Raw genomic sequence first — 27,377 nt, forward strand, 5'->3', positions numbered from 1 at the left:
ACAAATATCATAGTCCACGGGGATTCCTGCCTAGTCTCCTCTGTCAACTTGTCCATCACCATTCCAAATAAGAAAGGGCTCAGAGCCTATCCCTGGTGTAATTCCACCTCCACCTTAAACTCATCCATCACTCCTACCGCAGGCCTCACCACTATCACACTTCCCTCATACATATCCTGTACCACTCTTACGTACCTTTCTGTCACTCCCGACTTCCTCATACACAACTCCTCTCTCAGCACCCTGTCATACGCTTTCTCTAAGTCTACTAAGACACAATGCAACTCCTTCCGGCCTTCTCTATACTTCTCCATCAACAATCTCAGTGCAAACGTTGCATTTGTGGTGCTCTTTCCTGCCATGACATCATACTGCTGCTCACTATTCATCACTTCCCTACTTAACCTAACTTCCACTACCCTTTCCCATAATTTCATGCTTGGCTGATCAATTTTGGCCCTCTGTAATTACTACAGCTCTGCACATCACCCTTATTCTTAAAAATCAGTACCAGTACACTTCTTCTCAGGCATCCTCTTACTTTTCAAGGTTGTATTAAACAATCTGGTTAAAAACTCCACTACCATCTCTCCTAAACACCCCCATGCTTTCACAGGTATGTCATCTGGACCAACAGCCTTCCCATTCTTCATCCTCTTCATAGCTATCCCTACTTCCTCCTTGGTAATCCACTGCACTACCTGGTTCACTATCTCCACATCATCCAACTTTCTCTATCTTTCTAATTGTCTTCATTCATCAGCTTCTCAAAGTACTCTTTCCACCAGCTCAACACAATCCCCTCGCTTGTGAGTATGTTTCCATCATTATCCTTTATCACTCTAAATGGCCGCTGATCTTTCCCAGCTTGGTCCCTCTTTATAGCCAATTGGTACAGGTCATTTTCTCCCTCTTCAGTGTCCAACCTCTCATACAACTCATCATACGTTTTAGGTTTGTCCTTCGCCAGCTCTCCCTTCACCTTACGCCTTATCTTGTGGTACTCCTGTCTACTTTCTTCATTTCTACAATCCCACTTCCTCTTTGCCAACCTCTTTCAGGCAGCTCTACACTAACTCCATTAAATGTAATGACATCTTATTATTTTTCTTACACTTCTAGTGTATCTCAATTTCATTTCATCATTATGTATGTACTTTAAATTAGAATAACTTTAAAGTATATTATATAGTTCTTTTGAATTGTGATCTTTCAAATTTACTTGATAAGATAAATAATACGTTTTTATAAATGTTGGCAAAGCCGCAGAGAATTCAAAATTATATTTTTAAAAATGATATTGTTGACTTTAAGAGCGGAAAACAATTGAAACCTTCGATGTGTAGGCGAGGCCGCGAGTCGCGACACACCAGTGAGGTCACTTTCAGGAGACGGCTCGAGAAGATGCGCGCGGCTGCGGGAGCGCGCCTCCAATGAACGAGCGAGGGAGGGAGAGAGTGAGCAAGGGAGGGCTGAGAGAGAAGGCGGGGCATGCGGTTGCTATCCAGCGCCGTGCGTGACCTCATTGGCGTGCGCCTCGCTCGGCCCCAGTTCGCGAGACTGTAGTAGTGTATGTATGTGTGTGTGTGTGTGTGTCTGTGTCTGTGTATGTGTTTCGGGCTCGGGAGAAGTCAGCGGCGAGGCTTTAGTCGGCTTACTACCCAGGTAGCTCCTCGCTGAGTGAGCAAAACCAACGTTCGAGCTAACCGAGGGGAGAGTCGAGGACTCGCCCGGTACCCGGGAGGGGCGAGGAGAGGAAACGAGCCGGGCGACAGGGAGAGCGCACCGACTGCCCCAGTCGTGGCTGGGCTTCACTTCAATAGGTTGTAGTTTTGTTTAAACTGAGCTAGGGTGTTCCGAAGGAAATTACAAAGAAAAAGGATTTCGAGAGCAATAAAATCGGCGAGTATCGACAACCTCGGCCAAAGAAAGTAGAGGGAGTGGAGTACCAGCGCCTCAAGGAATATTAAATAGCACCGAAATCCAAAGGAAGAAGAAGAAGCGCCGTGGAGGTGAATCCGGCACCTCGTGAACGGGAAGCCCGCCCGCCCGCGGTGTGTCGCCGCTCGGATGCTGCCTGTTAAAGGTCAGCGAAAGGTAAGCGTGCCCATCTTCATGTCGCTTTTTCAGTTGTTATGAGGTGCCGCTTTATTGTTGTCGCTTTCCTTTTGTTTTCACTCTGCCGTGCAAGTGCGGATGCGTTTTGCAGCGTGCACTTATAACGTCTCAAGTGTGGGGTGTGCGGAGTATAAAATAACTTCAGTTCTGTGCCTTGTGTGTTTGCTGCCTTTTTGCTTTTTTTTTTATTTTATTATATTTTATTTTTGGATGGGATATGTGCATAATGAGAGCATGCCTGTCTTACAAAAAAAGTGCTAATTTAATATGCTGTCCACGTTGGTTGGCCTGCGTGTGTGCGCGCTGAGCAGCTTGAAGAAAAGTTTCTCTCTAACGGTCCGTACGACCCCAGAGCCGGAGGCCGAAGGTGCAGACATTTTTGTAAGATCACCCCGTGTGTTTCATGACGGCGTTGGGAGTCCTTGCACATTTTATGCCGATTTCTTGCTCCGAAAATGGTAGATATAAAATAATAACCACTTTTGTAATTTAGCTTTTTTTTTAGGGCTTATTGGCATTTACTACTGCAAGATCGCCGTTGCCGGTTGAATACGCGCCCCTCCACTGAGTAACGGTTTCTTCTGCCGGTGCATGTGGTGATGCTCTTTTGGTTGCAGGCTAGCAAGTGAATGTGTGCGCCCTTGGGCTGGGAGATAGCGAGAGAACCGTTTTTGTTCCCTCGCGTACTTGCAGACTGACGATTCTTATTATATACCCGCAGCAGGTTGTCATATGTGTCTGGTTATGTATGCTCCAGTTATAGTTCATCTATGATAAGGCTTAGTTGAAGTGAGGTTTTACTGAAGAGCTGTCAGGAGTGTGCATCTGTCCAGTCACTCTTTCCAGTAGAACGTGAATGGAAGTGGAAGCCTCTTGACATCCCAGTAACAGACTTTGACAAATAAGAGGAGACCTTTCAGTCCATCAAACTCGTTTGTTTAACTATCACATCCAGGTACATCTTTAAAGTTGTCAGGGTTTCTGCCTCCGCTCCATGACTTGATAGTTTGTTTCAGATTCTCACAATTATTTCCTTAAAGAAGTGCCTTCTGTCTTTATTCCTAAATGCATTTCCCCTTAATTTCCACTGGTGTCCTTGAGTATGTGATTCACCTTTAAGTAGAAAGAATTCTGCTGGATCTTCTTTATCAATGACTTTCATTATTTTGAAGACCCTGATTAGCCCCCAAACACACACAGTGTCCTCCGCTTGAGACTAAACAGGTTTAATTTTCCGAGTCTGTCAGTCTAGGACATGTCTATAAGTCTTTGGATACACTTGGTTGTTCTCCTCTGCATAGCTTGAAGTGCTGCTGTTTCTTGTATTGTGGTGACCAGAACTGCACATGATACTCCAGATGCAATCTCATTTCTTCATTATATATTCTAAGCGCAATGTCCCTCATTTTATGTTGAAAAGTTTTTCTGATATACCCCAAATTTTTATTTTCCTTTTTACTTGCTTCTGCACAGCGATTAGACGATGAAAACATTACGTCAACATAAACCTTTAAATCCATTTTGGAGGTTATTTCCTTTAGGACAGTGCTTCCTATCTTGTATTTATGATTGCTGTTGTCTTTGCCTATGTGTAGCCCTTTGAACATTTTCTTCTTTAAGCTGCATTTTACAAATGTTTTCACAGTTCTGAATCTTGTCCATGTCTTCTAGAATTGTTTTTGCTGCTTCCTTGGTGTCTGCAATTACTCCAATTTTAGTACCATATGCACATTTTAAAAGTTTACTAACTATATGCAGATTCTGTCATTAATACCAGTTAAGCTAATGTTCCACAAGGCAGTGAACAGAGTAATAATCCATTACAGGACGCACTTGCTAAAGTAATCTTAGCAATATATCCTCAGGCCAATGTTTCCCAGTCCTTGTCTGTACCTTTGGTTAATGGCATCATGTTTTTAAATTTGTTGCTCCCTTTTTTCCTCCTTATGGCAATCTAGTTAAGGAATTCCCTGCTGTGTGTTATGCTTTAGAGGTAGTTTTATTAATTTAGATTTATGTATACGTGAGTTAATCCATTCATTTTTTTTACCTTTTTTTCTTTGGGGTTTGGGGAGCTGGGTGCTTTTTCTGGCTACACAGAACCAAGGTCATAGCTGGAAGCTGTTTTTAAGATTTCAGTTTATATCAAGCACAAATAATAAACGAAAGCAAATAAACCTGAAATAACAAATAAACCTGAATTACCTTGCTGGTTGTAGAACAATTTATTCCTAAGTTTAGTTAAAATGAATGAAAAGTACAACAACATTAACTGATAAAGAAAATACATTTTTAATGGAGAAGTTAGTTTGGATAGTTTGTTACACCAAAACATTTTTCCTCAAAAATTAGTCAGGCAAAAATGCGTAAATGGATGTTTTTGAGTTTGCAGTCTGGATTAAGGCACAGAAAAATAAACCAGTTTATTCATGGATTCTGAGACATGTCCTCTGATTAATTGGCTGATTTGAAAACCAACAGCTAAAATGCTTGTCCACCTCATGGATATACAGACCATGCTAATTTTGCCCAAAGAGTAGCAGTGTCTGGAATCAAACTTCAAGCATTCTGAGGTGACTACACATCGGTGTCGTAGTTGGAAGGGAGAGAAATGGTAATGGTTACCCAGGACCCTTGGGGGCTGCTGCGATGCCTGGAATGAAAAGTTTGTTTTCTAGAGGAAAGGGCCCACAGAGACTGCTTATATATTGGGCATAGAGTTCTGAGGTATATCCCTGTGACTACACAATCTGCCATATCACGAGACCACTATCCCAGAGATTTTTATCATGCAAGTCTGTATGTTTAAGTGCTTAGTGGGATGTAAGTTGAATTCTGAGATCATTGTTGGAAGAGTCAGTACTGCCTTTTCTCTTATCAGACTATGGAAATTATATAATTGGTTAATTCTAATGTTTGTGTCTTGTGTGTTGGTATTTGTGTAATATGATAGATTTACCTTATTTTTCCCAAGGGGGGAATATTTGTCTGTACTGATGTTCAAATAAATGTAATAACAAACAAATACAAGAATTACTAAAAAGAATGAAAACGTCTAAGTTGACTTTGGTTGCCGCTGGTATAAAGGAACCCAATTGTGTTTCTTGATTTAACATTTTTGGGAAGCTGTGGTATATCAGAAATTTTCTGTAGCAGTCATTTTGAGAGTACAGGAGCAGGAATTTTAAAGTCAATTGCTTTTATAGAGACCATCCCTCTATATTGTTCTCTTATTAATAAGTAGGGAATCTGGCCAATCTAAGTAAAACCCAGGGTAAAGCCATTCAAATATGTGTTGTGTGCTTTGTCATAAAGTACTTTGACGTCTAGAGTGGTTTTCAAATGAGCTTTGGTAGTGTTTGTTTCAGTTGTTGTATTCCTTGTAACTTGAAATAGCAGGCCAGTGAAAAGGGTGTCAATTTTCCTTTCAAGAAGTTCAAGCCCGTTTATAAACCGTCTTCAAGTAGTATAAATTAGGTGTGATTTATTTAGCACATATTTTATGAAGTACTTTCACAAGCAGTTCTGTCTCAAGGTTGCTACCAAAGCAAGCAGAAATAAAGTACACCATTTTATCTTAAAATCTGCTTAGTCCAATGCAGGGTAGCAGGATATGAATACGATTGTCTGTCCTGGCAGCACTGGGTGTATGGCAGGAAGCAACCATCCATGTGGATAGTATTGCAGTTGTTAGGTGTTCAAAGAATATGGAGTTTTTGAGGAAATGTCCACGCAGATACTTGGTGAACATGCAGATTCTTAGGCACTAAACTTGAGACTTGAATCGGGAAAGCTGGATCTGTGGGGCAGCTGTGTTAATTACTCTGCATCCCATAATGCAGTATCAATGTGTCCATTCTGGTAGTACATCCTTTTTTATTCTTATTTGCTATGTTTAGCTCATATTTATTGTATCTAATTTATATATTACAAGTATATAATACCAGTACATTCTGGCTTGGTGTCTAAAGTTTTGCACTGCAAGGAGGAACGATTTCCAGTTTAATCTTCTCCAATGACTGGTTGAGTACAAGTAACGTAGCGTGATTGTACCAGAGTTGAAAATTAAAATATTTATATTATTCATCAATAGTGTAATTATAAATTAATTTTAGCAAAGTACTTTATTTCTGTAAAGCCCCTTGTGATTTTCGTAATTACAAAGTAATTAAAAGTGTTTGGTTGTTCATTTGGAGCAGTTATGTTAAGTGACTCATCAGGGTCAGCTAGAAAGTCAGTCATAAAAAATCAACGGGCAACTGTGTAGTTACATTACAGAAGCAAGACTTGCACAGGTTTTAAGTAGTTTTTGTTAACCAACACAGCTAATTCAGCTGTACAAAAGAGTTAAAAGTTTAGTAGTTACAAAATGCAAAAAGGAAAAGTTGGGTCAGTTGTGATTTGTTTGATAGCGGCTCATCTATACACCTACTGTTGACAGGGATATGAAGGTCTGTAGAGCAGAAGTCAAAGTCAGTTCAAAGTTAATAGTCGGTCACTTTTCATGTTTTACAGCATTGGGATAAAGACAAATTATGCACTTGACAATCTCTCTTTATGTAGTAAGCAGAAATGACACACATTTGGGCTTTTAAGCTTTGTCATTGACTAAAGCGTGAAATAAAAAGTTGTTGATAAATAGATCAACTGCATTGCATTCTGAATACTGACATTGCAAGACTGACTGCATGTAGCACTTTTCTGTGGTTAGCATATTTTGATTCCTGTACAGTATGCATTGTTTCTCATCTAACATTGAAGGACTTCCACTGTGTTTCTGTAACCCAAGGTAACACACTTAGAAGATGTGATGTCAAGCAAGTAGGCCATTGTGAAACTGCAACACTTCAACCAAAATAAAACATGCTATATTTGGCACTTGAAAGCAAGTGAAAAAAAAAGAGTTGGCCATTGCATAAAATTGTATGTATATGTATGTGAGTGTGAATTTGAGAGAGAGGGAGAGCAGTATCATTTGGAGCTAAAGAGTTGTTCATGTTTACTTGGAAAGGCTTTCTTACACATTTTATTTGCAAAAAAACTGTTGCAAATACTAGTAGTGTTGTTAGTTGTTAACTAAGTAATGCTAACTATGGTATTTTTCATATTGAATGCTTACATTGAATATATTTTCTGAAAGTGTGCAAGTTAAAAAAAAAATGGCTGCTGAATCTTTTAAATTGTTTATTCAAATTAATGGCTTGAATAAATTGGCCTTTGACTAAGTATATATTTTTGTTTATAAATGTTTGAAATTAAATTAAGAAGATGGATTGATTAAGTAGTGTAATTTTTGTCTTGTTGAACTTGTCTGTCATTTTAAAGATCTTCACTTTAAAATGATTAAGTTCAGTAATGACTTTAGGCAGAGTAGGTATCTAATGTACACATAACTGATAGCGAAAATTCAGGTTTGGTTGAATACTTGGAACCCATTTAAAATGTAATCGCAGACATATATGTCAATTTGGCAAGGTGGAGCTGAAATGGCAAATATTTAAATATCTTGGTTTAAGTAAAGTATGCAGACATATCATTCTTACCTTAAAATTAAGATCCTGTGGTCAGTTTTACAATATTCATAACTTTATAAACAATATCTATTACACAACTACAGTATTACAGAGACAAGTATTTGTGTGTATTATTCGAACAAAATTATATGACTTGTATAAGATTGTCTGTTTTTTATACAGAGTTTATAGTCTATGGGTATTTTTTAAAAGGTAGCTTGCCTGCCTTTCTTTGACAGGGGTGATTGTTGCAAAAACCCCAATTCTGACTCGCTTCCCATAAGTGTTTTGATAGTGTTTGTGCATTTAAAGTATTTAGTTTATTCTGAAGTTGTACTTATATACATACATGTATCAAACCCTGTCTGAGTATATAGTACATGTATATCATGACATGCTGTAAGTTTGTAATTTAAAATGATGTTCTTGTTTTGTAGGTAATGTTTAAAGTTGTTAAATTGACTTTGCGTTGGGTTAAATAACCGTAGTTAGGTCTAATACTTTATGTGAATTCACTTGGTGTACGGTTGATTGTCTGTTACTTGTACCCAGTCTCTTCAGTTTTCGTGTCCATGAGAGCATGTAGTCTATGCTGACACCATCCAGTTCAAGGTCAATGAAATGTTAGCTGTGGTCTCATTTCATAGTATTTTCTTTGCAAGAAGATAAAGTTCTTTTCTTGTTGTATTTTCTTTATGCATTGCTTTCTATTTTATGTCTGTGTACAAGACTTTCCTTAGAAAGGTAGGAATAATGTTAAGAGATTTATTTACTACTTTTTGGTGCGTCACCACCCAGACCTTCTGTATTTTTAAAGAAGGTCACTTTCTGATGTAGAATGGCACTTTAAAGCTGACTTCACCTACTGTTCACAAGGCATGCTCGCATGCTCTTTATTGTCCTTCACTTGCATGTTTCAAATGACTCTGTCTTGCTCCTTAATGACAGTCTGCTCGTGTCACTGAAGTAAATGTTCCACAGTACTTTATTAATTGTAATTTTCCATTCTCTGATACTAATCTTGGCTAATAGACTACTAATTGTAATGTAAAATGCATTTTAGACCATGTATTTTGTCTTACTGTTTTGAGATTTGAATGAACAAACCTAAATGATAAAATTGCTGAACCTTTCGTTTTTCCCTTTCCAACAAACTTTGACAACTCTTGTCTGCATCATCACATGTATTCATCAGGGTCATCTGCATAATTTTTTACTGTAGTAGGCCAGTCTACTGTAAGGGTTTGCTCTGTATATGTAAGGACCTCCATTTTTTTTTTATAAGTATATGATAAATCTAATCTCATTTTTGGTTGTTAGAGGTTACGGTAGTTTTGCCTGGCAGCTTCTTAATCCTGAGTCCTATCCTAAGTGGAGTTCATAGGGGTCTCCTTCTGTATCTATTTTTTTTCCCCATTTCCCTCTTGAATCCAAAAGATGTGAAGGTTAGGCTAATTTTTAACAGTGAATACAGTTGGTATGAAGGCTGGTGCCCTGTCCATTGTTGGTTTCTATATTGTTCTTGAAGCTTCCAGAATAGGCATCCGATACTAGCAATCCTGTTATTGTTTTAAAAAGAGAGGAAAGTGGTGTGTATGTGCTTTTGACATAATATACTAAAGCAACTTTCTCATTTAAAACATAGATATATGTTTTATGTCTGGATAATCTTTTCCCTTTACAACAGCCTGTCTACTTGTTTAAAACATTGTTGTGCATTAATTTCTCTTTTTTATCTTTTATTTTAAAGAAATACAACTGTTATTCTAGTCATTGCCTTATGTTACAGTGTAATTTAAAAGTATGTTGTAGAAAAAAGCCAAATGTTTAATTCTTATTTATTTCAAGGCAAGTTTGTGCTCAAAGAAAACTATTGGAGTCCCTGCTTGTGCTGTTAAATAAAAAAAAAAAAAAAAAATTCTTTCTCTTAGCAATAGGGTGTAGTTATGAATTACTTGTTCTCATATATTAAGTCAATGAATGAAACAGTCTACATTTGATAATGTTCAGACTTGGCTAAAATCTTCTGGGCCCTTTTTTAATGTGTCTGTGACATTGTCCTCCGTTTTTAATTTTGAAATCTATATATGTGATTTATTTATCTTTTTATTTACTGTTTTTCTTTACAGTTAAAGCCATAAACATAATATACTCTTGAAGTGTAAGATGACTTTACATAATCACGTTTTCATTGAATTTTCCACAATTCTCCCCAATATAGTTGTAGTGGTAATAGACTGAGTTGGTTAAACCAGGCATCTCTATCCCCAGTGACAGTCTGTGGCCTTTGTTCTCCTAAGCTTTTCCACAACAATGTCATTAATCTTGTTTTGGTGGACTGTGACTGGAACATTTTCACTGGAGCTCATGTATGGAGTGGCTTCACTGTGTGTCCATACCACTCTTTCTGGTTCATCTCGGTTTGCAGAAGCAACAGCTTAAATTCCTACACATTTAATTTGGCCATTTGTTCTTACAGTCTCACTCATTTGAGGTGTTGTCTCTCAATTCTCTACTGTTCTGCAGTGCAGTATTTGTAATAATTATACTACAGTTTTAATCCTTTGCCCAGTCTTGTATTTGGCTGTGAAGAAGCCCTCAATGTGTTTTTTTCCTATACTTTGTGTAGCTGTTTTTCTCTAACACATGCAGCATGAAAAAATCTTTTTTTCTTGAAAGAACAGTGATCTCATGGTAGGATACTGTGGCTTTCATCTTGACTTGAAGAACCATGTCATTGGTGTATGGAATCAATCAATCAAAGAAAGTAAAGGGGACAGCTTGATCTCTCAATAATTGATTCTTAAGGTAAATCCTAATAAAACCTTTTCTGTGCCCTGAACAGTCCAAGACAAACAAAACAGGAGAGAATAAAAAGATGAACAGTTAGTCTTGTAAAGCAAATGTAGGTGGTCAGATGTGGACTGTGTGTGTAGGGAAGATCGGGACATCATGATTTGTATATATTTTTTTACTAAGAATCTTCTATATTCTCACTATACCAAGTAATTTAAACCTGCTTTCCAAAATAAACAGGTTGTTTGCTGAAAAGATTGTAATTCTTAATGTGAAATCTTAATTTCTAATGTGAAAGTTTAATGCCCCCATTGGGGTTTATTTTATTAAGTAAGGCTTTATCAATGTGACAATTTGTAAGTGATTTTTTTTTTATTTTATTTTATTTTTTTGCATTACTACTGCATTCAGTGATGTTGCAATTTATTACACTGGCATACTAAAATTATGTATTTATGAGCTCCCAGCACTGCATGTGAAATGCTGTTCAGTGTAGTGGGGGGTATTGTAACCCCCCTGCCATTCCATCTTAGAGCCAAAACTGGGAAGTACCATTGCTTTCCTTTTAAAGAATATGTAAAATAGACACAGATTCACTGCCTGCATGTTTTAACTCTAATGCATCTTGCTTTGCATTTTTGTTTTGTAGTGAAGTGTCAATTTGACCAAAGCAAGGTTCTGATTTGATTTGGCATCTGATTTTTATATTTAGTCCTGTAAGTAAATGAGAGGGAGGTCATTGGAATGGTGAGGATGCAAGGAGTAGAGTTGACGAAGGTGAATGAGTTTAAATACTTGGGATCAACAGTACAGAGTAATAGTGGTTGTGGAAGAGAGATGAAAATGAGAATGCAGGTAGGGTGGAATGAGTGGAGAAGAGTGTCAGGAGTAATTTGTGACAGATGGGTATCAGCAAGAGTGAAAGGGAAGGTCTATAGGACAGTAGTGAGACCAGCTATGTTATATGGGTTGGAGACGGTGGCACTGACCAGAAAGCAGGAGACAGAGCTGGAGGTGGCAGAGTTAAAGATGCTAAGATTTGCACTGGGTGTGTTAGAGGGTCAGCTCAGGTTGAACGGTTGGGAGACAAAGTAAGAGAGGCGAGATTGCGTTGCTTTGGACATGTGCAGAAGAGAGATGCTGAATATATTTGGAGAAGGATGCTAAGGATAGAGCTGCCAGGGAAGAGGAGATGAGGAAAGCCTAAGCAAATGTTTATGGATGTGGTGAGAGAGGACATTCAGGTGATGGGTGTAACACAACAAGATGACGAGGACAGAAAGATAAGGAAGAAGATGATCTGCTGTGGCAACCTGTAACGGGAGCAGCTGAAAGAAGTAGTGTTTTTTTTTTTTTTTTTGACATATGCTTTATAAGCTATAAGGAGCTGTTGAAATTATTTGAGAAGTCTAGTTAGTGATCAAAATGACATTTAAAATTGTTTTATAAATGTGATTGTTACTCTGATAGATTTTTAATTTGAACAAATGTCAGTGGCTTTTGAACATATTACATAATGGTGCTCGACTGCGCCACTCTGTGGCTGTTTTTTTTTTTTTTTTTTTTTTTAAATTAGTTCCCAATACTGGAGGATTAAATTTGTAATAACCTTTTGTTCCTGAAGGCAAATTATAAACAGGAAAAAGTCAGCATTGCACAAGCCTACATTAAACGATCTACTGAATGTGGTGATAATTGTCTCAAGACAATTCTGCAGACTGGCTCAGTTTTGTCTCCCTTATCATTTGAGCTTAACACATTTTGATGTGTAAGAGGCTTACAAAAACTATTCCAAGGTTTTCCTCTAATATTTCTTGCTTTCTGATTTGCCTTATGGTGTGTTATTCTATTAGTAAATATTAATCATCACTACTTGAGAAAAGTTTTATATATGACATAATTACTTCTCTGCGGTGGGTTGGCAACCTGCCCGGAAGTGGTTCCCTGCCTTGTGCCCTGTGTTGGCTGGGATTGGCTCCAGCAGACCCCCCGTGACCCTGTGTTCGGATTCAGCGGGTTGGAAAATGGATGGATGGATGGACAATTACTTCTGAATGAATTGATGCCCATATTTAAAGCTGTTCAGATACTTACTTGTAATGAATATGCAAAGTTCCATTACCTGTGCTTGTATATGTAATTTTCGTAATGGTTAATGAGTGAATGAAAATTTACTGAATGTTAAAGTGGACACATTTCTTTTGTGGTGGCACTGTGTGGATGACACATTGTTAGGACTCCAAAGCCTGTAGCTTGTCTGTTCCTTTATGTATGATGGGTCTGTCAGGATTTTGTAATATTACCTTTCAGAAAGCAGCACTGTTAGATTCTTGTATACTTCAGTCTGATCAAGTGACACCTCCAGACATTGATGAAATGTGCCGTCAGATAGTCAGTATGAGACAGTAGTCAAGTGTGGATCAGATTAAGGATTAAATTGTGGGCAGGAGGGTGAACATGTGAGAAGACAAAAAAAAAAGATAAGCCCTGCAAGAGAAGTTAACTGGATTGTGGAGTAAGTAGACTAGCAGTTTTAGGCTTGCAAATGATATCGGCCCCAGAGTGGGATTAGTGTGTGGTGTGGTTTTTTTTTTTTTTTTTTTTTTTTGTTTTTTTTTTAATAAGCCATACGTTTAAACCGTTACAATGTGATAAATCTGTGGGTGCTTTGTCAGAATGCACTGCACTAGAACATTATTATTTTGCTTCTTATTTATAGTAATGCTTGACTGGCTTCAGGAGAGCCCCTTCTACATAGTTTATATTGTTTTGTCAGATGTTCTTTGTTGCTTTTTAATTGACTTCCTTAAACTCAAAAAGCTGTGTGTCATAGCACCAGAAGTTTTGAGTTGTAAAGTTAACATGCTCAGTCTTTTCTACAGTGAGTAGTTCACTTTGTGATTTATAAATTATTTTTGCCTTGCAGCTTTTTGCAAAATAATTGTACAGTAAGTGCAAATAAGGTATACTTTTTGGTCACTTATGTGTTTCTTGGTGGACTTACTGTAAATGTTTCCTTGGAATTAAATGAAAGTTGTTTTTATAGACCTTACATTTTTCTATCAGTTTTGTGTATTTTGTAGGGAGGGGCACACTCCCTGAGAAATGGTATTTTATTGTTTACTCCCTTTTTCACAAATGCAGTCAAGACAGAGTACTAGGAAAAACAAAATTGCTCTTGGCTTGTTTTTTAAAATTCTGGTTTAGAGCAAACAGTTGAATGATGTAGTGTGGCATAGTGTTTAAGGCTTTGGAGTTCACACCCTGAGGTTGTGGGTTCAAATCCCACTACTGACAATGTGTTCTAATGAGCAAGTCACTTTAACTGGTTTGCTCCAATTTGGGTGGGGGGGGGGGGGGGTGTCTGGGGATTCTATCTCACAAATGTGGTAGTTACTTTGGCTAAGGCATCTGTCAAATTATAAGATGTAAGGCACAGAAATTATAAGATCGTAAAAAAATCTAAAATTTATTACAGTAAAAGAATGAACAAGTGCAATCATCTTCATGTTGATCACAACAAGCTCTATCCCATTCTAGAAATCCCTGGTACTAGGATGGCAAGGATAGTGAGCATCACGCAGCAAACCTTTAGCCAGGCTGTGATGGCTGTTGTATAATTTTGACCCTTTTTAAATTATTATTATTAGCAAAAGATATTTCAAACAAATGCCCATGTTTTCTACTAATTACGTTTACTGGTTACAGATAAACAGTGTCATGTAATATTTAGTTTTTTAGAACTTTTTCTCTGAAGTGTAGTGTTTCTTGGTTCTTTACTCTTTTGTGTTGCTGCTTAATAGGTGCAGCTTAAATTCTCCTGTTTAGTTCGTTTTCATGCACCATCAGACTTCAAGCTGAAAGCTTATTTGTGTGACAGGGTAAATACGTGTAAGCTAAAGATGTGAATAGAACAAAACTAGAGAACATGTGCGGGTGTAATGCATTTAAAGCACACATCATACCAGTATTCATTGCTGATTATTTTTCGCTTTCTCTATAGCGTTTGCTGCCTCTTTCATTTTCTGAGTAGCATTTAATCCTGTGTAGTTCTGGTGAACAGACACACCGTATGCCAGGATGGAACTGTACCTCGTTGAAGAATTATACAGCCTTAGTGCAAAGTGCATACATTTCTTTAGACATTTAGAAAGAAACAAGTCAAACATGAACTAAAACTGAGAGTGTCAATGTGGTGAGTCTGTAGGAAAGGTACATTAGTGACACAGATCTTTGCTAAATGTCAGACTGTGGTTTCAGTTTGAATCCACAGATGCTAGAGGCTGAAAAAAATAACTACAAAAACTTTACAGTTTGGTTAGTTAACAATGATTTGTTTATGATGAAAAGATTGGATGCAGTGTAAACCATTTTGTATGTTCTTCCAAAATTACTTCAGAACTTTCCAATATTAATGTAAACCAGATCATTTTCTTTACCAAACTTAATAGAATAAATTGAATTTTACATCAAGTTCACAACAGTTTAGAAGTATTAGTCTACTGTATATAATGGCACAATTCCCTCTTTTCATAAAACCACATCTCACCGGGTATGGTTGCCATTTATGTTCTATGATTTTATTCTTTGTGAGTTTTTTAATACTAGAGGTGCCTTAGTCAAGAATCAGCTATGTAAATTTTTGATTTGTCAGAAACATTATTCTCTCTCTCTGGTCAAAGGCTAATGCTTCATTTGACTAATTTCTTTTTGGAAACCAAAAACTATTGATGCGATCAATAACGTGCACTTTTTTTTTTTTTTTTTGCTTGAAGAATCTCTTAATTTGATTAGCAAGGTTAAACATATGTATGTAATTGCCAGTGATACTAGGTGACATTGTAGTATTGTTTACCTGTCACAATATCTATTTAAACCTTTTTATTTTAATGTATAGCAAACGTTTTTTGATCCAATGAATTGCATTAAGTCATTAACACTGGAACCAGTTTTCAGCTTATTTGACATATTTAAACTGCCTTTTTGATGGGTGTTCTCATTTTAAAATCTGAAGTCTCTGGCCTGCTTGCGATCAGTTATAGCAATGCTTTTTCAATGTGAATTAGGGCTGGGTGATATTACATTTTTTGCCAAAATAATTGCATTATTAATATCTGATATTTCTCAATATGGTCACAAAATACCTTTTAAAGATTTAAGGTCAGCCCTGTGTAGACATGTATATACACATTTTCTCTACAGTGTGCATAATCTGGTACATTTTGTGTTAATAGTGATATGGCATACATATATTCTTCCCTGAATAAGGCCCATTTGTAATATTCTGACATTTCCTTTTTTTCAGTTTTTGCCAACTTAAACTTTTAAATTTAAATCTCTAAAATCTTACTGCTTACCCTTTCACCATTTTAGGTAGATAATTCATTACATTTCAACTGATTACATTTGAAGAAAAACTGAGGTTTACTAAAACATTAGGCCATTAGTGTATTAGCAAATGAAACAGGTGTTTTTTCCTTTCCAAAATTTGTTTTATTAATCGATGTACCTTGGGGAAACATCTTAAAAAACATTTTTGTTTTTTTATCTCATCTAGTTATATTGTATTTGAGTTTCCATTGTATGTATTGTACTCAACACCTTGAATGCCTTGCTGGCATCAGTGTCTGCCAGTTAGTAAACATGATTGGTGCTCTCTGTTTTTTCTACTCTGACTTTTTTATGGAAGGAAAACCAAACCTCTTAATGCATTACCTCAATGACATATAATAAGTGTACAAATTTTATGCATATAACTTTTTATGCTTGACATTATTTTTAATGGTTCTAAATGATTTATTTGCATTTATTTGCTTTTTCTTGTCTAACAGTCTGTATTTTGCATGCTGGTGTTTATTTTAAAACATTTCACCTTCATAGTAGGTCCTGTATTTGCTGTCATGCTACTCGTATTTTGCATTCAGTGTTCTTACCAATATCTTGAATCCTTATTTCTTCACAGTACAGGCTGGTACTTTACACCACTGGCAACAAGAAAGAATCTGTAAATGGGTACTTGAAATGCTATTGGAAATGAAGCCATTTCAACTGCCTAGCAAATTTCATTTCCATTCTCAATAAACAGAGAAGTAGCATCTCCCTATTAAAATCTGGCATCATGAAATCAATGCATATTTTTCTTTCATTCATATTTTAATATCCTGTGACAAACTTCTGCGCACAAAGTAAAATGGTTATGTTTTACTTCATCCAATAATCTTTACAGATTCAATGATCACCAGGACAATCTTTATATATAATACGCTATCATGGCTGTTAGTTTGTCCGTCCAGGATTTTAAATCACCCGTAGCTCGCAAACAGTTTGACCTATTGACCTGAAATTTGGTACATATATACTACGTGACATCTACTATCCGCTTTCTGGGTGAAGATTGACCTCCAAGGTTATTCCTCTCTTTATTTTTATTTTATTTTATTGTCAACTCTCGGCAGCGGCCAGCAGGGTGGCCATGTGGTGGATGTGTACGGGTGCCGTTCTCATCCCTACCACCTTCACCATCACTTCCCCTACATCTTCATATCTTAAATCATTCATGAAGCAGATTGAAGACTTAAGTGTCAGCTTAAGTGAAAAATTAAAGAAAATGTACTAAGTTATTGCATCACAAACACTGACTTGATCAACTTTAATGCGAAAAGATGCCGACGAAAGAAGAGAAGAAGCGGGCCACTAGGGTGGAGAAAACGAGCTGCTCAGGAAGCAGCAAGCGCATCAACCTCTGAGCAAACGAATGGTAAACGTACAGAGAAAGAGGATGAAAACTATGAATGCTCACGTCACATGTATTCACTGCATATGTGCAGTGTGCCGTTACTGGTGTATTTATAAATATTAATGCAAAATGAATCTACCTGGGCTAAACCTTGATTATCCAAGTATTGTAAACATTTAGCTCAATTCACTTAGTAAAAAGAAAAATGCAAGCTCAAAATAACAATAAAATGGCCAGTAATGCAGTTTACCCTATAACTGACACACGAACATGAAATAATGTACACAATAGAAAACTACAAAGACTGCTGTTTTTATTCAGCATAGAGCAGATATATCGTAAAATGGGCTGACAAGGGCTTATTATGCACTGATGTATCACTTCCAGTGTGATGTGACTTGCTAGTTACTATAGTTATCAGACCACTGGAAAAGTAAGAGTAATTTTTGGGTGCAAGTTAAATCGGTGAAAGTATGTTTCACAGTATGGTAAGTTACAACAGCTGTTATTTGCTGCCACCTGTCCACTCATACGGTACATGATGGAACAACAAACATTTTCTGGAACTTTGCTTAGCAGGGACCTTTGCAGAAGGGCACATTGCATGCGCTGCATGTGCATAGATGATGCACAAATGTTATCTTTTTTTATATCTTTAGATAACGTACTGCTTGAACCATCATCCTGGGTAAAGCCATACTATTTTCAAACAGAAGAGGTAACCCTACCTTTTCTAAACTCTTCCTCTTTTCATCTATATTCTTACTTTTTTTCCTCCTACTCCACACCACCAAGCAATTAATTATATGTGAGGTTGATGTAGTCATGCTTGGAAGGAGCAGGGGTCATTTTATTAATTTTATTTAATGTTCAGAAGTGGAACATCAAATAAAAATGCTGTACTTCTGTTCTTTGCATACCGATTTTTCTTAAATATCAAATTGAATAATGCTTCAAAATATTTTAATTGATTGATGTTTTTCCAAATCCACATATTTCAAAGTACATAAGGCAGGAATGAGGGTTGAATGAAAGGCCAGTCCAGTGCACAGTTACTTGCATATCCACATTCACTGGCTTATTCAGGGCTGGTTTGGACTCACTAATAAACTTAACCTTAATAACTTTGTGATATTGGAAAGAACATGCTGGAAGAGCTCATTAATGTGCATTAAAACACATTTTGGCAAGAAAGGCTAAGGTTTATGTTAAGTTCAGCATAGGAAGATGTATGTTCATGTGCATTTACATTAAAATGGTTAATTTCCTGTTTCCTGAAGCGTTGCTTTTTTGTCTGCACTGTAATTTATCCTCTTTTATACACCAGATTCATTTTTATTCTTCATTCATTTTAGGTACATTCTCTTTTGGCAGATGTCACTTTTATTTCTTGAAGCAGGCACTGATGACAATCCTTTCAAGGAAATGTGGTACTGCTAGACTTCTGTTAGGTGCCACATCTGACACAGTGTTGGCAGCAGTAAGAAAAGTGCAGCATTTTGTCATTATACTACAGTGTCTAGAGGCTTATTTAACAAGACAATGTCAATCATTAGCAGTTCAGTTTCAGGTTTATTGCTGGAGTCAATTTAACTGGGAATTTGTGAACAAGCTGCTGTTTCAGGGGATCACTTTCTTCACCTCCTGAATGTTTTATTTTTAGTGTTTCTTTTCCAGCATCATCTGTGGGGCTATACAAAAGCAAACAATGTTAGAATAATGCATTTAAATGTATTTTATATACAAATTCACTGTAATACATATTGCAGTCATTCCAAAAAAAACACATATTATAATAGCAGTTGGAGAACAGAAAGATATTTTTCAGTTGTGAACTGAAAGCGTTACAAATTGCAGACAGACCTCTAAGAAGATGCATGCAAAGATGAATTAATGATTTTCAAATAGATGTAGCGATAAGGAACTTTTAATGTGTTACGAGCTTTGTTACAGAGTTGTAAAGGTTTTAAAGAGCAAGGAATGTAGTGTAGTATTCTAAATATAAATTAATAGCAATAGCATAGCTACCTTTTGTTTTGTTAAGATACTAGGAGTAGTGTTTTGAACCTTATGAAACAGATTTATAATATGGTCAGGAAGCTAAAATAATCCATGTGTGTAAAATAAAAACAAGTCGGATTTTGAAGTATAGCATTAGAGCTAAATTTGAGATCATTATTTCATAGATTACTAAGTGAAGTTTTGATTGCAGCCGAGATATGAGGTTCAAGCTTAAGGCAAATACCAAGAATAATTCCTCAGATGCTTATGCAGGCAGCAAGCTTTTTTGGGACTAATGGGCATGGAAGAGGAATTGTCATATATGGCTGTGTGCCTGTTATGTGCACTTTGATTTCATACACTTAGTAAAGCCCCATGTTGTACCAAAGTTAATATAAGTACTTATGTTTAGAAATCCCAGTTAACACTCTTTTGGCTGTGACACACATACTTTATTGTCAAGTTGTCTACATAACCGTGGTACCACCTTCCTGAATCAGAACGGCCTTTTATTCCTGTATATTGTAAATAGCAGTGTGGTTTCAAATGATTTATCTTCTGTCAATTTTAAGAATCCATTCCTGCCTTAATGTTTCAGCTTTTTGACTGTTAGATGGGCAAAACTTGACTGAAGCTGATGTTTTAGAGCTTTAAAAGAAGCCACATTGTTTATAAGTGTGGGCTCATCTTTTTGAAAGCAAATGCCTATAAAGGCTGTTTATTGTTCCTAGAAGGTTGCCTGAAGCAGCCTTTTGGGAAGCATTCTGTATACTTCATAACAGATTGAACTTGTCTGTTTAAGGTATTTGATATCCTTTTGTGAACATGTGACAGGAAGAGGAAGTCTTTTTACTACCTGTTTACCCTTCATGGGTTGAGCTACCTTCCTTACATATCTGGTCTTCCTATGGTGATGTACTTTGGGGACCTTCCTGAAAAAGCGACCGGTTCTGAGGCAATTTGATTTCTTGATCAGTTTTAATGGTGGAGCTGATATTCCAGCACATTTTAGCAATTAACGGTAAGAGGATTGTCACATTAGACACTTCTTGTTGATACTTAACCCCTTTTTGAAGGATCCTTAGAATCACTCGTCTAAGCAACTTTCTTCTATGTCACTGTGGTGCACCTGTGTTTATAATCTAACTCATAGCAATGCCTTGGTTAGGTTGGAAAAAGCACCATTTCCATATCTGTTAACCTGTTGTAGACATTTTAAAAGGACTGGGTACTACATCTTTTCAGTTTGAAGTATAATAGGGTCTACAAAGTGTCTGATAGAATACTCTGCAGTTTGCTACACCATTTTTTGATGTCTTTGTTTTTTGTTCTGATACCATACCATTTTATAAGTCCGCTTAATTCTGAGCCAGGTTTCCTCCTCATTATATCTTATTTTGTAAACATTTGCTTTAACACCAACTTAAATTCTGCTAATAGTAAAAAATAATACACAGCAAAGTTTTGAAACAAATCACAAGATACATAAGTTATAATAAAAGAGCAGAGTGGCCCAATTTCATTAATTTGTAGAGCAGGGAGCTGATGGTCAAAGAATTACATACAAGATTCTTTTCCCCATTTACAAATGCAGCCCAAAAATGCCACCTTAATACTTATTTTTCAGTTTGCCTTTGTTTTAGGAATTGTGTCAAGCCAGCAGCCTCCACATGTGTTAGTTGAGGTAACTAAGTATACTTTCCTGTCACTGAAAAATTCTTTAAAATGTTGATTTAAATACCATTTTAATAATAAAAGGAAAATCAGAAATGCCATTTGTTTCCCATTGTGTTTGAGAAAGGAATCCAGCTTTTGTTTGATGTGATGGATTGTTAATGTTTTTAATATAAATACAACAGCAAATCGGGGCTCTCATGTACAAGAGTGAAATGGAGCAGGATCAGCAGCACAATGATATTTTAAGGGTGTTGAACAAGTGTTAAAATTGTTAGTACACCCATTAACTAAAAAGCAAAGTAATGCAATAGAAAAATCTGTCTGTTTGGTAAATGGTGATACTAACAGACAGTTATAAATATGCTAGGCATGGAAGTGATGTGCAAAAGAAATGCAAAAAACAGAAGTATTGTATCATAGTGTGTCTGGATTAACACAATGCTGAAATTAGTGTTCAAAAGGCTTCTTTTAGAGTTGAATGTCAGCGTTTGGCTTTGGATAGGAATTGTTCTATTTACATTGTATTTGAATAGTAATGAATAGTAATGTTCGTTCTGACAGGAATAGTGTAAATGTGTACAGTGTCTTATTGTTATGGGACCTGTATCCCGAAAGGCTCAAAACGAAGGTTATAGATTGTGCAAATATCTAAAATATATCAGTTTTTGCTATTTGGCAAGATACCTGATCAAACTTTTATACTGCAAATTGAGGAGGCTTCCAAAAGAGTTAAGTTGGGCTATGAAGCTCAATTACAACCCACCATGTGACACAGATTCCATATATTATAGGTCAGATTTAAATCACCTTTGTGCCGTATATGGTGCTAAATCAGATGCAGAGATTTGTGTCTTGAACGTGACCTGTATTTGAATATTTGAATGTAAATTTCCTGAAAATTTACAAACTAGTTTACAGGACATCACTTTTATGCATCCTTCATTCTTTCTCTTCATTGAAAATCAAGATGGGTTACAGTACGAGACTCAACATGCCAGTGGAAAGAAAGTGGTGTACTCAATAAGTACCAATATGTAGGCAGACTGTAGCCAGCCAGTACTGACCAATTTCTGTGTTTTCTGATGGAAATGGTGCTCGTGGCGCAATGATTTTTTTTCTCTTTCCTCACCCTTTTTTCCCAAAAGAGGTTTATGTACAGATGTTACCATAAGTAATGGCACATCCCTCTCAGTATTCTGAAACTTTCAATCCAATGTTAAGCATCTCAACCTTCTGTCTCTTGCGTTTACTCTTGGCTCTACTCTTGTCTCCACAGACATGTATTGTAGTGATAGCTGCTGTGTTAGTTTCTGCTTTAAAGCTCATTGTATATGATGTGTGATTGTGCAAGTCTAATACATATTTCACAGTGAAAATTGTTCAGAATTTAGCATTGTTTGTTAAATGAAATAACGTATACATTGAGATTTTCTCTTAACCAGAAGTGAGTCATTGGTCCTGAGGGCATTCTCTTCCCCAGTATCAGTAGTTTTACCCATTTTTATCTAATTTCTTTTTGATCTACCATGTTCTAATAATTCTAGTAAGGCTTATACTGAAGGGGGCATTGGCTTAGTATGGCCACACCTGAGTGAAAACAGATCCTTAGGGTGTGAGCACTGGGCTTGTGGGACTAGTAGTATAGTAGCAGAAGAGACCCAAACAAACGAGTCCCACAAACAGTTCTATCTGAACTGCCATCCCAGTTGACAGAGATTATCAGTGTGCTCAGCAATAATGGTGATGCATCTCTCAGTCTCATCCTCACCACCATCTTTCAGGGGAACATTTATACAGAAAGTAATACAGAATATGATTCAGATATTTGAGCTGAAAAAGGTGATTAAGCACCTGAGCAAGCATACAGAGGGTATAGCGCTTATAATTAAAAGAGAAGTGAATGTGGTTAGCGACAGCTAGAAAATGTAAAAATAAACAAATAACTCCTGGCAGAGTCGCTGCTTTAGTAGTCAATAATCAAGTTATGCTGGGTAAATGAACTAATTTCAGAAACAGGACTCAGAGTAAGAACCTGGGATTAAATGAGATTACTGAGGAAAATGGAAACCCCACTACAATCATGTTGGGGCTAATCCCTTGTATTCATGAAAATACAATTAAGGAAACCCCAGAAAATGAAATAGCACATTGTTTATCTGCTAATTGTTTCTCAGAATAATAATAATAATTTTTTGCATTTATATAGCGCTTTTCTCACTACTCAAAGCGCTCGGCAATTGCAGGTTAAGGGCCTTGCTTAAGGGCCCAACAGAGCAGAGCCCCTATTGGCATTTATGGGATTGAACCGGCAACCTTCCGAAGGCTTCATTGTACTTGGGAGAAGGGTATGCTTTTGTATGAAGGCAAGTGTGTCTATTTCTGTAAATTCTACAACACAGTGATGAACCTTTAAGGAAAGCTCTGCATTTATGTGACATTTCTTACTAGGATCAAAATATGGAGAGATGTGAAGTTGGGAAGCTGTCTTCTGGTCTTGAGGCCTAAAATTCAAAAAAATGAGTGGAATCTTTTGGTGGCAAACTGAAGTAATAATTTTACTTGTTTTCCCTTAATCATTACCTCAACTTAAATGGCAAAGTTGAAGTTTCCATCTATTGATTTTCATAGTGCAAAATTGGCCTGTTTTGTCTCTCTGTCAATGTACTGGAGCTCTGTCCAGGATTGATTTCCTCTTTTCTCCCAGTAATGCCAGGTTAGACACACACCTCAAGACCTGGAACTGCTAAAGGTGTTTTATATATATATATATATATATATATATATATATATATATATATATACACGTTTTGAGTCATGTGCTACAGACATACAGTAACTCCTTCACATTCCAAAACTTGACTTTCACAGTTTCAGTTATTCATGAGTTAGCAATTAACAATTAAATGGAAATATTTTTGAATCTTGCTGAAAAAATCATGGAAACTCGGAGGACGTGAAAGCAGAAAATATATACACAAAACTGAAAATACTGTATCACATAAAATCCTATAATACATAAATATTAGTGTTGTTTAGTATTTTAATGCAAGTGTATATTATACCTTTTAAATTAGTTTTGGTTAAAAAAAAAAAAACCAAACAAACCTGTGATGCATTGCTGCGTAGGTGTTGAATACCGCATGTCTGTCCAGTGATATGTCAAATGTGAGTAGGTGAACCTCCTTGTTGGAAGCTGCATATGTACCAGTCTTTCAACTGTATTCCTTTACTGAACTGACGTTGAAAACACTTTTCCAGGAGTGGATCTTATTGTTTGCCCGTGCTGTTTTTCCACCATCCCTGCTTCAGACGGATTGACTGGGGTCGGTGGCAACTCGATCTGCCACATTTTTTCCCAGCTGTGTGAGCCCAAAGCTCCACCGGCATCTGTGGACCCAGGCCAGTGGATATTAGCTGATGGAGAAGTGGTGGTGGAGGCAGCAGAGTTAGCAAGCTAATGCTCTAAATATTCCACCTCTCAGCCTCAACAGCCAAGTAAGTCTGTTGTAGGACTTCACGGCACTTGGTGCTTTGCTAAGTTGGATTTTTAGGTTGTCGTTTCGTCCCACTCCTGACTTCAATGTAGCAGCAGCACAGAGTGCCAGAATGGAATCTCTTGCTGTTTCCATTGCTGTTTTACTTGGCTTGCTGTTTTTAGAAGGTCCATGTGTTGTTGTAGACTTGCTGTTTTATAGGCTCACCAGCATTTGGTGATGGAATTACCAGCACATACAATGGTACAGGCCGTTGCGGCTTGTCAGCACAGTTATAATATTTAGAATTGGGAATGTTGTTGCCAGTATGGTAAATTAAAACAGTGTTCACTTATCTAATCATATGGTATGTTTGTCTGTGTGTAGTGGGAAGCCAGAGTGTTGTTTGCAAAATTTCAGATTTATTTGAGGAGATTGGTGGTCTTCTGCCCCCAACCCTTCTGAATATGAAGTGGTTACTATTCTTAGTTTCACCTGGTTTTTAGCATTGACCTCGCACTTTTGTGCCAAGAGCTTTTAGGCCTCATGGATAGCAGTGGCCTGGTCCTGTATCTGTGCTGAAAAACAAGTGATGATCTTTATAAACATTACTCAGTTTTCATCTTTTTGTCCTTTGGTGGAATGGTGGAAGTGTAAAGATTGGTTTTGACCAAACACTAGTTTAAGTATTGAGAGAGTTTTCTCATGTTGATGTTGTGGATTTTTTTTTTTATTACTGCAGCGTCCCTGCAATATCTTTTGCAAGATAAATTCACTTTTTTCCCTTCCTATCTTGTCCATTTCACTCTAGTAGTTCTTCGAATCTCTTGACACACACAGCCCAGAGCAGCATGCATCGTTCATAATTTATTGCAAATAAGGGTTGCTGTGAGGATATCCGAACCTACTGAAATTGCCATTGTGGCATTCGTTCTCTAGAGAGAATGAGTCTGGTTGCAGCTGTCAGAGGAGACTGGTGATGAATTACAGATTAAAAAATTGTGGGAAAGTGCAGGGATGAGAAAAACTAAACCTTCTGTTATACATGGTGGAAAAATCTTTCTCATATCCAGTTGATTGCCTTATCAAAGGAAACTGCTTTTTAAATGAAAAGATGCTCATTGAAGGAAGCTGTCGGTTTCCTATTCATCTTTTTAAAATGTTTGTGTCTTTCAATTCTGCATCCCCCCCCCCCCCCAAAAGTATTCAATTTAATGACTTCTAATGTATTATTTGGCCAAGTACTTTACCAGCAACACAAAAAAGTGGTTAAAGGTCGTATGTACTGCGACTTGTGTCTGTTGATTTTCAGTTGATTGTGGCACTGCAATATTATCTCTCATCTAAATTTAACATTCATATAAAATATTGTATGGTGCATATGGTTAAAATGCATATTTGATAACTATTTGGATTTTTAGATCCACGTCTAAAGTCTTCTAAAGATGGTAACATGTTAGCGTTGCCTCTATTTAAAATTATTGAAACTTTGATTAGTGTATATTTTAAATAATAAACTCCTAAAACTTTTTCTTCATTTATTTTATTGCTTATTCCAGTAATACCTGGCAGGGGTGTGCTCATAGTGATTTGTTTTAATGCCTTGTACAAAGAATCTTTATCTTTTTTACAACATAGATGTATTGAAGCTTTGTTACAGACAAAACTTATTTATAAATATTTATCTTAAATTTTTAGTTACAAAGTGGCTAATCATTGTTATATTCAAAAGTTATCATATCAGATTTGTTTCAGTTCAAAAGTAGTTAAACAAGATGAAAGTTGTTGATACAAGGCATAATAACCCTACTGGTAGTGTACATTTTCCAGGGCAGTGGTTCTCAGTTTCAGTGCAGGGGGCTGCAGGTTTTCGTTCCTCCTAATTTCACAATCAGTGAGTCATTTTACTTCTAATTGACCTTATTGTTTAAATAACTGATCTTTTTTTCCATCCTGTAATGTAGTACATCTTGGACATTTACAGTAAATTTAGAAATACATATTATTTTGCTGTAGCTTTAAACATTTAACTCTTTTCTCATTTTCCAGTTACTTCAAACTTTTTCTGGAGAGTTCCTCCCAGGGCAGAATAGACACAAGGCAAGTGACACTGAATCCTGAAAGTCAGCAGTTGCTTCAGTTTCATACCCACTAGTGTGCTCTTTAGTAACTAACCGTTTAAGTTACTAGAACTTCAAAGAACATTGGAATGAAAATCAGGATGATGATTACAGAGCTTAAAAGCCAATATGGTAAAAAATACATTAAATTATTCCCATTTACACATATCAGTGATTGCTATATTCCAATAAAAAATTAGCAAATCCAGCATTATAATTTCTGGACTGGTACCAAAATATAGAAAGTGGGAAATAACGGCTTGCTTAATTAAAGGAGGAGTACAGTTAGAAGCAAAAATTGGTTTAAACAAAAACCTTGTAATCACAGTGGGCCCCTAGGACTGAACCACTGTTCTAGTAGATTGTACTGTTTTGATATATTAGAAAAATATTTGAACTGTCTATTAAAAGGAATATCTATTTTAGTTTATTTTTTATTTTAATTTTACTTGCATCATTTGAAGTCTCTGCATATATTGTGGAGCAATCACTTTTAAAATAGCTTATACTTTATAAAGCGTAAAGTGCAGCTTGCCCTTTTTACTCCTCTTTATTCAAGTTAAACATTACAGGTTTAGAGAAGGTAGTTAACTCTTTGCATAACTGACAAGTGAAATATGCTAGTGATTTGTATTTTTACTGATAGATGACAGTGTTGGAATGTATATATTTAAAACAAAAAAAAAATGGGAGACTGCATTGTGTGTTGGAGGGTGGAGAGGAGAGGACCTCCCATGCCTCCACCCAGGAATGTGGTGCAGAAGAATTGTTGTTTGAAGAATCTGGTATATAATTGAATGTTTTCGATAAAATGAACTGTCAGTTTGAAGCTGAATTAGAAACGTTGTGAATAATACCAGAGTTTTTGAAATCCGGGTGTCCTCATTCTCCTGTCCTTTTTTTTGACTGTTTTTCTGTCCATCATACTAAACACAGCTAGTTT

General features: G+C 36.6%; 1 protein-coding gene across 1 annotated transcript in view; it reads left to right on the forward strand.

The window, feature by feature from the left end:
• The first annotated feature begins 1,538 nt into the window (after positions 1-1,538).
• fbxw7 (F-box and WD repeat domain containing 7) overlaps positions 1,539-27,377 on the forward strand; it is a 381,234-nt gene continuing 355,395 nt past the window's right edge. The window contains exon 1 of the mRNA XM_028802692.2: positions 1,539-2,097. The gene's annotated coding sequence lies outside the window, so the exon portion shown is untranslated. The remainder of the gene's footprint in view (positions 2,098-27,377) is intronic.

The sequence above is a fragment of the Erpetoichthys calabaricus genome, chromosome 5 (assembly GCF_900747795.2).
Source record: "Erpetoichthys calabaricus chromosome 5, fErpCal1.3, whole genome shotgun sequence".
Lineage (NCBI taxonomy): Eukaryota > Metazoa > Chordata > Cladistia > Polypteriformes > Polypteridae > Erpetoichthys > Erpetoichthys calabaricus.